Source organism: Narcine bancroftii, chromosome 4 (assembly GCF_036971445.1).
Source record: "Narcine bancroftii isolate sNarBan1 chromosome 4, sNarBan1.hap1, whole genome shotgun sequence".
Lineage (NCBI taxonomy): Eukaryota > Metazoa > Chordata > Chondrichthyes > Torpediniformes > Narcinidae > Narcine > Narcine bancroftii.
Genome location: NC_091472.1, coordinates 190,537,438 through 190,551,903, shown reverse-complemented (window position 1 = coordinate 190,551,903; position 14,466 = coordinate 190,537,438). Strand labels below are relative to the sequence as shown.

The 14,466-nt window shown below is 40.5% G+C and overlaps 1 protein-coding gene across 2 annotated transcripts in view; it reads left to right on the top strand.

Moving 5' to 3' along the window:
* hvcn1 (hydrogen voltage-gated channel 1) overlaps window positions 1-14,466 on the top strand; it is a 28,599-nt gene that overhangs the window by 10,820 nt on the left and 3,313 nt on the right. The window lies entirely within an intron of this gene.

Below are 14,466 nucleotides of genomic sequence, written 5' to 3'. Positions count from 1 at the left end.
CTTCCTCAAATATGGAGACCAGAACTGGACACAGTACTCCAGGTACGGTCTCACCAGTACCTTATACAGTTGAAACATTACCTCCCTACTCCTGAATTCAATTCCTCGAGCGATGAAGGCCAACATTCCATTTGCCTTCTTAATAACCTGCTGCACCTGCAACCTAACTTTTTGCGATTCATGCACAAGCACTCCCAAGTCCCTCTGCACAACAGCATGCTGTAGTTTTTCACCCTTTAAATAATAATTTAAATAAAATTATACATTTTTATTAATTAATATAGCTACACCTCTAGCTTTTGAATTATATGATGCTGCTGCTAAGTGTCTCAATTTATATTCCACTTCAGTTAGATGTGTTTCCTGGACAAATGCTATATCTATTTTTTCTTTTTTCAGTAAATTTAATAGCCTCTTCCTTTTAATTTGGTTATGTATTCCATTAATGTTTATAGTCATATAGTTCAACGTGGCCATCTCATACATCTTGTTTACACCTCATTTCTGCTTGCTCGCCACCACATCCCCCTTTTCCCCATTTTCATCTCTGTTTTCCCTTTTTAAACTCAATGTGTGACAACACATTTAAAACATAAAAAGACTCCAACAACTCCCACATCCAATATTACCTTAACCCCAAATGCCCCTCCTCTGAGTTGCCCCTTATCCCTTGTCGGGCAACCACAACTCCGCTTTCCATTTGGATTGCAATCCTTTTCGCAAGCATCAACTGATTTCGCACTGAAGGTTATTCTCTCCCCCCACAGGCCCCCCAGAAAAGACTTTTTTTAAAATATATATAACAAAGCTCTCTTTTTTCCTTCTTCCTTCCTTCCCTTCTCTTTTCCCTCTTTAATCCTTTACATATACGTTGTTTTTACATCTTTATATATACTTTATTGCTGTTTTTCATTCTTATTACATCTCATCTCTCCTTCCGTCCAGCAAAAACTCTGCGAATTCTTGTGCTTCATTCAGATCTGAGAACAGTCTGTTTTGCTCCCCGGGAATAAATATTTCAAGAACAGCTGGATGTCTTAACATGAATTTATAACCTTTTTTCCATAGGATAGATTTTGCTGTATTAAACTCCTTCTTTAAGAGTTCAAAACTTGTGTCTGGGTAATAAAATATTTTGTATTCTTGTATTCCAATGGTTTATCATCTTCTCCAATTTTATTCCTTGCCCGCTCCAGTATATTTTCTCTTATCGTATATCTCAAAAATTTTACTAAGATGGATCTTGGTTTTTGATGTGCCTGTGGTTTCGGAGCTAATGCTCTGTGTGCCCTTTCTATTTCAGTTTCTTTCTGCATTTCTGTTGTTCCCAGGACCTTCAGGATCCATTCTTTTATCAATTACTTCATATCTGTGCCGCCTTCAGCTTCCTTCAGGCCCACTATTTTTATGTTGTTTCGCCTACTATAATTTTCCAACATATTAATTTTCTGAGATAACAATTCTTGTGTCTCTTTAATTTTTTGTCACTTTCTTCCAATTTTAAGTCATTTACTTCCATTTCTACAGCCGTTTCTCGTTCTTATTCTTTTCCCTATTTCTGTCATGACTAGTTCTAATCTTTGGATTTTATCTTCTGTTCTTTTCATTTTTCTTTTAATTGCACTAAATTCTAATGACAACCATTCTTTTAATGCGCTCATTTATTCTTGAAAAAAAGCTTTATTTTCTGTCCATCTGTTTTATCTTCTATTTCTCTGTGAAGATCTTGGTCGTCTTCTCCTTCTTGTGTCTTCTCTTTGTATCTGTGTCTCTTCTGATTTTCCTGATGAGTTGCTTGTATCACTTTGTCGAGCCTGTATCTTGGGTAAACTTGTACCTCTTATTTTGTTCGTTTTAGATTGGTCACAGTGTTTGAGCTACCAAAAAAAAAGACACACACACCGAGCGCAGTTCAGTTTATACAAGGCTTTATTACTAAATCTAAAGCTGAATTCACACTACAATATGCAAGCCCTTCCCAATTATACTTATCAATGTCTGGACTGGTCCCAACTGCCAAAGCGAGGCAATGACTGCACACTTGTAGTAGGCAACTTCTCCACCTCCCTCGACCGGGAAGTAAGCTTGACTCTTGAAGTTCTTCTTCTTGCTGAGAGATGGTGCCACCTCTTGGAGAGTCTCAAACTTCAGCAGTGGGACCATGGCTTATATTACCCAAAAGTTGTTTACTTCAGATCTTGTCTTTGAACAAATGATTTAATTATCTTTAAGGTCTCCTGACAGTCTGCGACCAACAAAAGACAACTGCATCTCTGGGCCTCATGGTGGAAGTTGGATAACGTCTACTGATTCATATGCATCCCTGGGCCCCATAGTGTAAATTAGATAATGTCTGCTGTTTCTAAAAAAACAAGCAGGTTCTTAGCCTTGCAGAAGCAAAGGCTGCAAAAGTAAAAAACAATTTAAAGTTTAAATCTTCCATTACAGCCTCTTGCTGTTTGTCCTCTTTCTGAGCTGCTCATCTGTTGGGCCTCCTGCTGCTGCTCCTCTTGCTATTCACCCCGTCGACTTTCTTTCTCGCTGGTACTTCACTCCCTCTCCTGCCACCTTCCTCATCTTCCAGCTGAGAGCCCTGGTGTTGGGCGTCCCTCAGCTGGACGTGCCGTGGTTGCCTGCTCCTCGGCTGAGCCCCCCTCCCGTCGGTGTTTTCTTTTACCTTAGGTTGCGCACTGCTTATGCGTGACTCTGCAGGGCCGACACCAATCTCGGAGAACCAGCATTCTTCACCATCACGGCTCCCTGTTCCTTTGTGCAGGTAAGGCCTTCTTTCTTTTCCGGTAATTTTTTTTCCCGTTGTTTTTACTTTTTCCTTCTTGGGTGCCATTTTCTTTCTCTTTGCAACTTTATTTTTTATATTTTATATTTGTTGAACTTTGTCTTTTCTTGACTTTTTTTTTCTGGAGAGGGCTGGTTTTACCCTACCAGCCACTACTCCATCACGTGACTCCTCCCCTCCTCAGGTATGGTTAAAGGTATTTTAATATACAGAGAATCTGCTTTCTACAGCAATGGCTTGCATTTCAGATTTATTGTCAAAGTACATACATGATAACACATACAACCCTGAGATTCTTTTTCCTATGAGAAAGACAGAATTACCACTTATTGGTAGTTTAAAATACTGTATTCAATGTACTTGTGAACAAATAAAGAAATTAACCATACCGAGTAATGCAGAGAGGAAAAAAACAATAAAATGCAAAAGTAAAAGTCCTTAAATGTCCCTGATCAAGTTTGCCATTGAGGAGTCTGATGATGGAGGGGTAGCAGCAACTGTTTCTGAACCTTGTGGTGCGGTGGAGGTGCGGGGCGGGGGGAAGGAAATATTTTTTAACACGTCAGTTTAAAAATACCCTGCTGGCACTAAATGGTGGTCCAAGTAGAAAAGTGTAAAAGGGGAAATAAGACTTAAATTATTAAAATTGATAGACTGGGAGGACTTCGATTTCTGTGTTACATAAAGAATGGGCTTTTGGCTGTTTTCTGATTTATATTTTAAAAAATATTAAAAGAGGTTATATGTAAGGGTCTGGGGGGTGGTCTGCATCTGGATGGGTGGGGGATTCTGAGGGTGAGAATGGAGAGTCATGGTGACTGCATAATAAGGGGTAATGGCGACAAGAGGAGAAGAGTGATTGGCAGAGGTGTGAGTGGAGGGTGGCTGAGACTTGCGTATAGGGTGTGTGTTCCCTTTTATTATTTGGAGGGGTATGATTGTGAGTAGGTATGCATGTTGTGGGAGAATGGATTTGTGGTGTCTTTTTTCCCCAAGGCCTGTTGAGTGGAGCAACGGGCAGATAGTATGAGATTGGGTCTGTGGGGGTATGGCGGTGGAGATGGAGGGAAAACATTTAGGAAGGGAGCCCTGGTATAAAGGGTAAAAGTATAAAGTATGTTACTTTCAATGTTAATGGGTTAAATGGATGGTGAAAAGAAAAAGGGTCTTGGCACACATTTATATTTAAAAAAAAAAAAATGGGGAGAGATCTGGCCTTCCTCCAAGAGATGCATTTAACAGAGCGGGAGCATCAGGAGCTAAAATGGGGATGGGTGGGTTAGGTCATATTCTCACTGGGTCAATTGGGGTGAAAAGTGAGGTGATGCCACTCACCAAGGGGAATTATAGCCAACTTAAAGAAAATAGCAATTTTAAATGGCCACAGGAGGGGTCAAATACCTGGGAGTTAATATTGATTGCAACTTGAATAATTTATACAAGTTAAATTATGCCCTTTTTTGCTGGAGAGAGTCAAGGAGGATTTAAATGGCCATAACATTAGTGGACAGGGTTAACAACATAAAAATGAATGTGTGGCCAAGATTTCAGTATCTTTTTTCAGACATTGCCTGTGCCATTGTCCCGGGGTTTCTTCAAACAGCTGCTACACAAGGTCAAAATGTTTCTCTGAAATGGTAAGGTGGTAAGGGTCTCTATGGAAAAAAAATATATATGTAGACCAGTCGAGATGCATTGTCTCTCTCTTCCTGGGCACAAATTGATCTACACCTGGTGGGCAAGAGGATAGCAGAGGACTTTATTTATAAATGAGACGCTAAATTGCTGTCAGGAAAGAAGGGCAGCCCCATATTAAGACATGATTAATATCTGGAACAAAATTAACCAATATTTGAACATCAAAGTGGGGCTGTTCCCAAAAACACTCGACTCCTAATAAATTAATACCATTGACGATAGGTAACAAGATTCTGGACACCTGGTACCGTAATGGCATCAGGTGCATAGAGGACTGTTACAAGCAGGGGCAATTTATGTCGTTTGAGCAGCTCAAAAACAAATATGATTTGCCAAATCAGACATTCCACTGCTATCTTCAAATAAGATCTTTTTTTACAGGACATATTTGGGTCCAAGTATGGCCCTACCTCGGTGCAGTGCCATAGAGACCATCATTCGAAGGGAGAGTGGAAAGAAATTTATTTCTGCAATGTATTTCCTGCTCTAGTTGGATGGACCCAAACCAGGACTCCACAGATAGAGGGAAAGATGGGAGTCAGACTTGGGTATTGTAATTGATGAGGGATGGATGATGGTCCAACTTATGCTGGGACAGCATGACCATGGTCATCAATGCAAGGTACAAGTTGGTGCAATATAATTTCTTGCACCATCTGTATCTAACACTGCAGAAAATAAACAGGTCAAAACTAGAACTCTCGGACCAATGCTTCAGATGCAGCATGGCGACTGGGACATAAATACACGGAACCTGGTCATGTGCCAAGGTGAGGTGCTTTTGGGAAGAAATAGGTCAAGTCCTAGAGAAAATCATAGGTAAATGATTCCCACAGGACCCAGAGTTGTTCCTGTTGGAAAACATAATGGACATAAGGCTTGCAATGAAGCTGTCCATATTTCAAATCCAATTTGTAATAATTGCATTGGCAGTGGCCAGGAAGTGCATTGCGGTTACCTGAAAGTCCAACTCTAGGCTTAATATTGAACAATGGAATATGGAAATACAGAGCTATGTTCCCCTGGAGAAGGTAACTTATAATTTGTAAAACAAATATGACACTTTTTGAAGGATTTGGCAGCTATACATGCGCCACATAGGCATATGGCAATGACTGATTCCCCATTCCCTACCATGGTGTCCTCTCCCTCGCACTAATCCCGATCAAGGGCCATCAATCGTCCACTGAGCAGCGACAATCCCTGTTCCCTAATGTAAAGTTTTCTGTTGTTGATTGAAGTCTGAATGAGTGTTACCCGCCTTCTGCCTACATTCCTTTTTAATATTTTCAGTCTTCCAATCTGCTGGGACCTGCCCAGAATCCAGAGAATTTTGGTAAATGACTACCAACACGATGACTATAATTCCCGCCATTATCTTCAGTACCCTGGAATGCATCCCATCAGGACCAGGGGATTTGTCTGCCTTCAGTCCCATTAGTTTGCTCAACACTCTCTTTGATAACAATTATTTTATTGAGGCTCTCACCTCCTTTTGCGTCTCTATCACCACTCTTCAACATGCTGGACATGTCTTCCACCGTGAAGACTGACACAAAATATCTGTTCAATGCCTTGGCCATTTCCTCATTATTCAATATCAATATCCCTTTCTCATCTTCCAATGGATTATGTTGACCCTAGCCACTCTTTTCCGTTTTGTATATTTATGAATTTTTTTGCTATGTTTTTATACTTTGTGCTAATTTACCTTCATAATCCTGCTTCCCTTTCCTTAATTCTCATTTAGTTGTCCTTTGTTGCCCTTTAAAGTTTTCCCACTCCTTCAGTTTCCCCACTACTGTCGGTGACTTTGTACACATGAGCTTCTAATTTTACACTTTCCTTTATTTCCTTAGTTAACCAAGCCTGACTCTTCCCTCTCTTTCTGCCCTTATTTTAAAACGGGAATATATTTTTGTTGAGCCCATGAAAAATCTCTTTGAAAGTCTTCCACTTTTCCTCAACTATTCTGCCAACGGAAGTTGCGTGATGGAGTAGTGGCTGGTTGGGTGGAAACAGCCCTCTCCAGAGAAAAGAAAAAAAAGTGTGAAAAAATGGACCTCAATAAACATAAAATATAGTAAGAGAAAGATAAAGTTACAAAGAGACAGAAGATGGCACCCAAAAGAGAAAAAGTAAGAATAACAGAAAAGGGAAGAAGGAAAATTACTGGAGAAGAAAGAAGGCGGCCTCACCTGCACGTCTGAGCAGAGAGCCACCGTGGAGAGGAGCGGCCGATCTCTGGTGTTGGTGAGTCTCCAGAGGAGTGGTGTCCTTCCGACCGGCGGACTTCAAAAATGGCTCGTAGAGCCGCGAAGAGTTGCACGTGCACAACTGTGTGAGCAAAAGAAAAGGTCAACGCTGACAGGAAGGGGACTCAGCTGCGGAGCGGCCAGTATCGGGGCGTTTGGTTGGGGGAAGGAAAGAAGAATGGTGAGAAAGAGAACGAATGGGGGGCCCGGCAGGGGGTTGACCTACGGCTCACCAGAGAAGGATGAAGATACAAAGGTGCAGAGAAAAGAAGAAGATACAGAGAAGAGAAGACCAATAATTTCAAAGGAAAGAAGAAGGTAAAGTAGAAGGACAAAATTTAGATAAGCTTTTTTCGAAGAACAATTGAGGTCATTAGAATCATTAGATTCTAATCATTAGAATTTAGTTCAATCAAAAGAAAAATGAAAAGAGCTGAAGACAGAATGCAAAGCTTAGAGTTGGTCATGACTGAAATAGGGAAGAGTAGAAAATGTGGAGGAATGAGAAGCTGCTGTAGAAATGGAGATAAATGATTTAAGAGGGAAGTTGGAAGAGAGCGGGAAAAAAATTAAAGAGACACAAGATTTATTGTCACAGAAAATTGATGTATTGGAAAACTACAGTAGGCGAAACAACAAAAATAGTGGGCCTGAAAGAAGGCAAAGGGGTCAGATATGAAGGAATTTATAAAAGAAAGGATCCCGAAGGTGCTGGGAATAACAGACTCACATGAAGAAATAGAAATTGAAAGGGCACATAGAGCGCTAGTACCAAAACCGGCACCACATCAAAAACCGAGATCCATATTGGTAAAATTTCTAAGATATACGACAAGAGAAAACCTACTGGAGCAGGCAAGAAAGATGGTTAGAGAAGACAATAAGCTGTTAGAATATAAGGGACAAAAAAATTTTTTTTACCCGGATATAAGCTTCAAAATTTTAAAGAAGAGGAAGGAATTCAACACGGCGAAAACAATCTTGTGGAAGAAAGGGTATAACTTTATATTAAGACATCCAGCGGTACTCAAAGTATTCATTCCTGGGGAACAGAATAGACTGTTCTCGGACCCAAAGAAAGCCCAAGAATTTGCTGAACATTTGCAGGACAAGAGAAGAGAGGAGGAGGAGTGACAAGAAGGAAGACTGGCAAGAAAATATACATAAATATGTAATAAATATAAAGATAATGTATATATAAAGATTTAAAGATGGATAAGAGAAGGGGAAAAAAAAGAGAGAACTTTGCTATAAGTATAGGAAAATGGTGTTCTCTGTGAGGGGCTGGGGGGGGAGAATAAGGGTCACTGCGAAATTGGTTGACGCTTGCGAGTAAGTTCGCAAACCGAATGGAAAGGAGAGTTGTGGTTGCCGTCAAGGGACAGGAGGCAATCCAAGGAGGGGAGATTTATTTGGGTTAAAGGGTTATTTCTTGTGGGGATTGTTGGGGTATTTCATGTCTTAAATGCGTTGTCATATATTGAGATTAAAAATGAAAACTTAAAAAAAACAGTAATGGAAAAAAGGGGATGGAGGTGGTGAAGAGGCAGAAAAGAAATGAAAATAAAGATATAAGATGGCCATGTTGGACTAAATGACTATAAACATTAATGGAATATATAACCAAATTTAAATGTATCCCATTGGGGGAAAAAAATCACATAATTTAAAAGACAAAGTTATAATGATTGGGGAAACCTGGGAACCATGTATGGAACATGGCAGAAAGAGCAGGCCTAGGACCATCTCCACCTAAAATGATAAGAAGATAAACACAATCAGATTTAATGTGAATAAGTAGATGATGTGTCTTTTTTGTTTGTATTCCTTTTGTATAAAGATATTGTATTTTATGTCCAATATTTACTGTTTTTGGAGGGAAGGGGGAAGGGAGGGATGGAGGAAAAAAGAGAAAATGTCACTGAATATTTAAAGAGATGCATCTGTAAAAATATTGGTTGATATGGTTCATAGTGCGATTAAATAAGAATTACAAAAAAAAACTGTTCTGGCAACTAGCCTGTGTTCCCAGTCCACGATAAATATTTCCTCCCTCGACCTGTTGTATGTAGTCTCCCCTGTTCAAGCATAATATACTAATTTTAAATCTGTTGCACCCTCCATCTGCAAACTCAATCAGGGACTCCTTTAAGAACTCTTACTTTTGCAGGCTATTTTTAAAAATTCTCTCTATATTGCAGTGGTTTTCATTTCTTTATCTGTTTACATTGTGCAGTTTCTTTCTGCACTATCAATAAGTGATAATTCAGCCTTACAAGAAAAAAATCTTAACTTTGTATGTGATGTCATGTATGTACTCTTGACAATAAATCTGAATCTTCTCTTTTCCCTCTATTTCCTTTCACCCAGCCCCCTGCCTATTCATCCCTTCTCTCCAACCTTTTAATTCAGGCACCTGCCTGCTTTTCACTCATACACAGAAAAAGGGCTCTGGTCTGAAACATCGGTTATATATCTTTACCTCTTGTGGACACTGTGAGACCTGCTGAATTTCTTCAGCATGACTTTTTTTTTACAATGATCAAGTTATCTACCCAAGCTAGTTTCACTTGTGTTTGGCTGAGTCATTTAAACCGACCAGTCTCAACAGGGGCCCTGGGGACCGCAGCACATTTAAGGGGGGGGGGGGGGGGCAGGCAAAGGATTGAAATCGTAAATATTTCAATTTTTTTTAATGTAGTCGGTAGTAGAGAATGAAAGAAAACAACTAAATTTGACTGCTTTATAGGGAAGGGGGGCCCATAAACTTTGAGCAGTGTCCTCAGGGTGTCACAGTCAAAATAAAAGGATGAGAATGGCTGCTTTAAACCATTCCCATGTATGTACCTATCTAAATATCTTTTAAATGTTGCAATTATACCTGCCTCGATCATTTCTTCTGTCCTTGATGTACATAACTACCTCCTTTTGAGGGAGGAAAAAAGGTGTCCCTCACATTCTTTGTTTTCTTTAATAGGCTATCAGAATTAAGAACTTGAGCTGGTTACTTAAATCTTTGCATCATTTCAATGTTTCTTTACGTAAGGATGAGTCATATTTAATAACTCCACGTTCCCTAACTTGCAGACACAAAGCTGGTAAATGAAGTTTTCTTACAATCAAATGATCTTACAAACCAGCCTAACTTGTTATTCAATCATTTTGTAGTACTGCCGTGTTGCTTTCATGTTCATACTTGCTCAACATTTCTCCTCCATTCTGTGTAATATTATCCAGAAGTAATGAGGGCCACCTTTTGGGTTTGGTTTTTTCCAGCATTCCTTGACCTGATATATCACTAATCACAATATCACCAACTACTTGTCCTAGTCCAACCATATTATAGCCAAGGAAACCTATCAATTAATCCACATAACCAGAAGGCTTAAGGCAATTTGGCAAGTCCCCAATGTCTCATCAATTTAATAAATACCCCATGAATATCTTGTCTAGATGCATCATAGCTTGGAATGGGAACTGGTCTGTCCATTTCTGCAAAATGTTCATGAGAGTTGTGAATGCAACTTGGGCAATCACACAAACCAGCCTCTCCTCTATTTTATTTTAAATCGTAAAAATTAAACAAACCATATAATTTTTTTAACATTCATGTAACATATAGAGTCTATATTTATTCCCCCCTACCCTTTGTACAACTGAAAGTATAGTCAATTAAATTACACTGTTACCATTAAATTAAAAAGAAATTTAGAAACTCAAAACAAAAATGAAAGGAACACATCCCACTTCTCTGATTACATTCATTTCCTTGCTGGGACAGATTGCTACACTACCCCTATTTTTAAAGTGGGGGGGGGGGGAACTGATCAATCTGAGTGCCAATATATTTCAAGCAAGGTTGCCACACCTTAATGAAAGCGTTAGATTTCTTCCTTAGATTGCAAATGATTTTCTCGAGGGAAATGCAACTCTGTATTTCCACTTTCCATCGTGTGGTATTTAGTTGGGAGTCAGACTTCCATGTATACATTTCCTGGCTACCGCCAAGGCGAACTTCACGAACTGAATTTGGACAGTCTTAAACTCATGACCCCAATGTCCCCCAGAAGGAACATTTCATGATCCTGTGGAAAATCCACTTCTGTAAAAATTTTTTTAAAGAAAGTACCCCCAGGTCTTCCCAGAAAGATCTCAAGCCTTGTACATAGTCAGGTGGAGTGGACAAAAGTTCCAACCTCCAGACCACACCTAAAGCACATTTCTGAAATCTCTTGTTTTGAGTTATGTAATTTTTATGGTGTGAGGTACAACTGGTGCAAGAAATTGTATTGCACCATCCTGTATCTTTTGGTAGGAAAACCCTGACTTAAATTTATACAATTCCTTATAAAACCTTCCAACTGTTTCGTTTATTTCTTTTGGTTTATGTGAGATCTTGCCTTCTCCTGTTTGAATAGCATTGATTGGTCTTGAAGCCTATTCCACCCTCACCCACAGCTCATAATACTGCTGTCTAGGACTTAAAATCAACTCTTCTCTGTCTTGTACATTTAGAACATATTATATTTGAACTTTTTATTCACCAAATTCCTGTATTTTCTGTGCCCGCTCTTTGATTATCTTTTTCCAGTTGAGGTATCTCCTGTTCTAAAGCATTAACCTCCTTCATGTGCTCCTTTTAATGCTCTTGGTGTAACCAATTATCTGACCCCTTAAATAAGCCTTCAATGTGTCCCATATTAGGAAGTTATCCTCAGTAGAGTGGCAGTTCATCTCACAGAACAATTCTATCTGAGCTCTAACAAAACTACAAAATTCCAGTCTTAAGGCAATAAGAGGCCTGCTTATCTGCATTGTAATGGACAGAGTCAAGGGTGAATGGTCAGACAGTTGTCGAGCTGTGTACTCTGTGTCCACTATCCTACCTTCCAATTGGGCTGATGTCAAAGATAAATCAATTGTGATGTATTGTCTCAAGTAAAAGGAGTAAACACTTTCTTTCAAATTCAGCCTTCTCCAGACATCGAAGATATTTAGCTCATTCATAAAGACCAGGGTAGACTTAGCCACTCGGCCCAAATCTTTGCTGATTTGTCCATGTTCGGATCCAGACAAAAATTAAAATCCCTCCAATGAAAATATTCTCCCACCCTTTGGATACTTTCAAGAATATGTCCTGTATAAATTTTTCAGTGTTGAAGTTTGGGGCATAAGTGTCCAGGGTTCTGAGTATATATGACAATACATCATCACAAATCATCCTGTTAAGCCAGCAACCACTTCCCTGACCATCACTGGAACATTCTTCCCTATCAAGACTGCCATTTTCCCTGGTTCTAGAATTGAAGGAGGACATTGTCATCTGTCCCTCTTTAATTTTAAATGCTCTTGCTTTGTAAGATGGGTCTCCTGTAAAAACATTCTATCCATCTGGATCTTTTTTAGGTATGCCAAGTCTCTGTTTCTCTTAATTAACCCATTTAGCCCATTTACGTTAAAACTCACAAATTTGATTGACTTATCAATGATCCCCAGACCACTCCATTATATCCTTCCTCTTCCTTCTCATCCCCTGATACTTAACCTCCATCCTGGTTCTCCTCCATAGATCCTTGGTGCAGGCAACATGTTCCGCACAAGAACTAAACAAATTAACAAAACTAACACCCACAATTCAAAACAAAATGAAAACCCCCCTCCCAGTTTACCTTTACCCGGCACCAATAACCAAGCTATTGGTGCCAATTCCCCTGCCATTTTGAGACTTGCCCAATGCCCCCATCTAACACCTGTACCTCCCTCCCTTTCTTTGAGCTCCCCTTATTCTAACTTCTAATACACGTTCACCTTTAAACATTAACATGATGAAAAAAACATATCCCCATTGTATTCCTCACAATTACAATATTTATAATCCTTCTTTTCTGATTCCCTCTTCCACCCCCACCTACCCCCCTACCCCCTTATTTACATTTATTCCTGAAGTGGTGGCAGGATTCTTACAAAGTCCATTGCCTCCCTTGGATCCTTTTTTTAAAAAAAACTTCCTTTCCCTTCCTGCCCTCACTATCTTCAGCATTGCTAGGTAAAGGAGGGTAAACTCTATTCCTTTAAGGCTCTTTTTAACCAGGTCAAATTCCCTCCTGCGTTTCAATAGTGTTGCACATGTCCAGGAAGAATAAAACCACCTTCTAACCCCATCCCCCACCAATATTCTACTGGACCCCACCCCCCCCCCCCCCCATCTTTGCACCCACTGTTGCCGCCCGTAAAATCTTTCTATCCTGTTAACAAAGGAGACTTACCAGGATAGAGTGTGGCCATTGGTTTGGCCCTGGCCAGAGGGCGAGAGACCCATGGGCCCATTCTATTTCCAAGTTATTTCTAATTTGTTCCCTCCCCAGTTTTTTCAGGAACTCCCCCATGTCTCTCCACTTTGTACCTTCTTTCACCCCCACAATTTCCTCCTGCTTGATTTTTCTAAGGTATCTATCTTCTCCCACATCCTATCCCTTTCCCACACTTCCCTTTCCGGCAACCTTTGATTGCCCTCTTCCCTCCTACCAAGGTCTTCAAAGTTTTTAAAAAATCTGGCCTATGGCCTCCAGTATTTCTCTGCAAAAAGGCCCTCTGGACCCTTTATCTGTTTTTCACCTCCCTGTAATATCCTTCCTTTACTTCCTCGTTCTTCCTCCTCCTCCATCTAGTTTTCCAACTCCTGGTTTCCCTGCCATGTTATTTTTCCACCAAATTCCCTCTGGCCGTGATGCTCCTGCAGTATTCCAGGCCCGACACCTCGAATGACCTCCCATGTATTGGACCCGACCATTTCACACCCACCAGTTGGAGTGGCCTTACCAGGTAGGTCTTTATTTTCTCCTTGACTTTTTCTTCCATTTTGCCTCAACTCGGGTCCCCAACTTTCTTCGCCTGACAGTGCTCCTGCCACTGCCAATGTTACCATCCACTTTGCCTCCGCTCGGGTTCCCATACTGTCCATACCCAACACCACTCCCATTGCTGCCAGTGTCGCAGTTGTCAGCGTCACCGTGGCTCGGCTCCCCCAACCTTGGGCTCATTAATCTCACATCCCCGACAGTGCTCCTGTCACTGCCTGCGTCACTGTTGCCTCTGCCTCTGCTCAGCCCCCCCAATCTCGGCACCTAACAACACTCCCACTGCCTTGGTTAAGGCCTTTCCCTGCTCCCTCGCGATCCGACTTAATCAGGGCATCCTGTCTCTCCATCCCGGGTGAGTTGTCTTCTCAAGAGAGGTTCTGGGGCTCTGTTGTCACTGCCGCTTATGTCTTATTAGGCCCTGGTTCGGCCTCTCTACCTCCACCACATGGTGAGTCTTTTCCTCCATCCTGGTTCTTCGTTCTTTTCCCATCTTTTTTCTTCTCATTCTTCCATTTGTATTTCTCGATGTCTTTTTGGGTTTTTATTTTAGGGGATCTTCTTATATCTATTCATTTTTTCTTAGGGGAGCTCTTGGATCACCTCTTGGATCGCCCAGCCTCTCCTCTATTGACTCATTCTACTTTCCACTGCTTGGAAAAGCTGCCATTATAAAAGACCTATCCTACCCAGATTATACTTACTTCTCCCCTCTAGTCAGGCAGAGGATACAGGAGTTTGAAAATATACCATCAGATTAAAAAATAGCTTATTTCCTTCAGTCATCAGATTCTTGACTGGATCTTTAATATACAATTATCTTTCTCACAGATCTACCTCGGTGGATTTGCACTGTTTT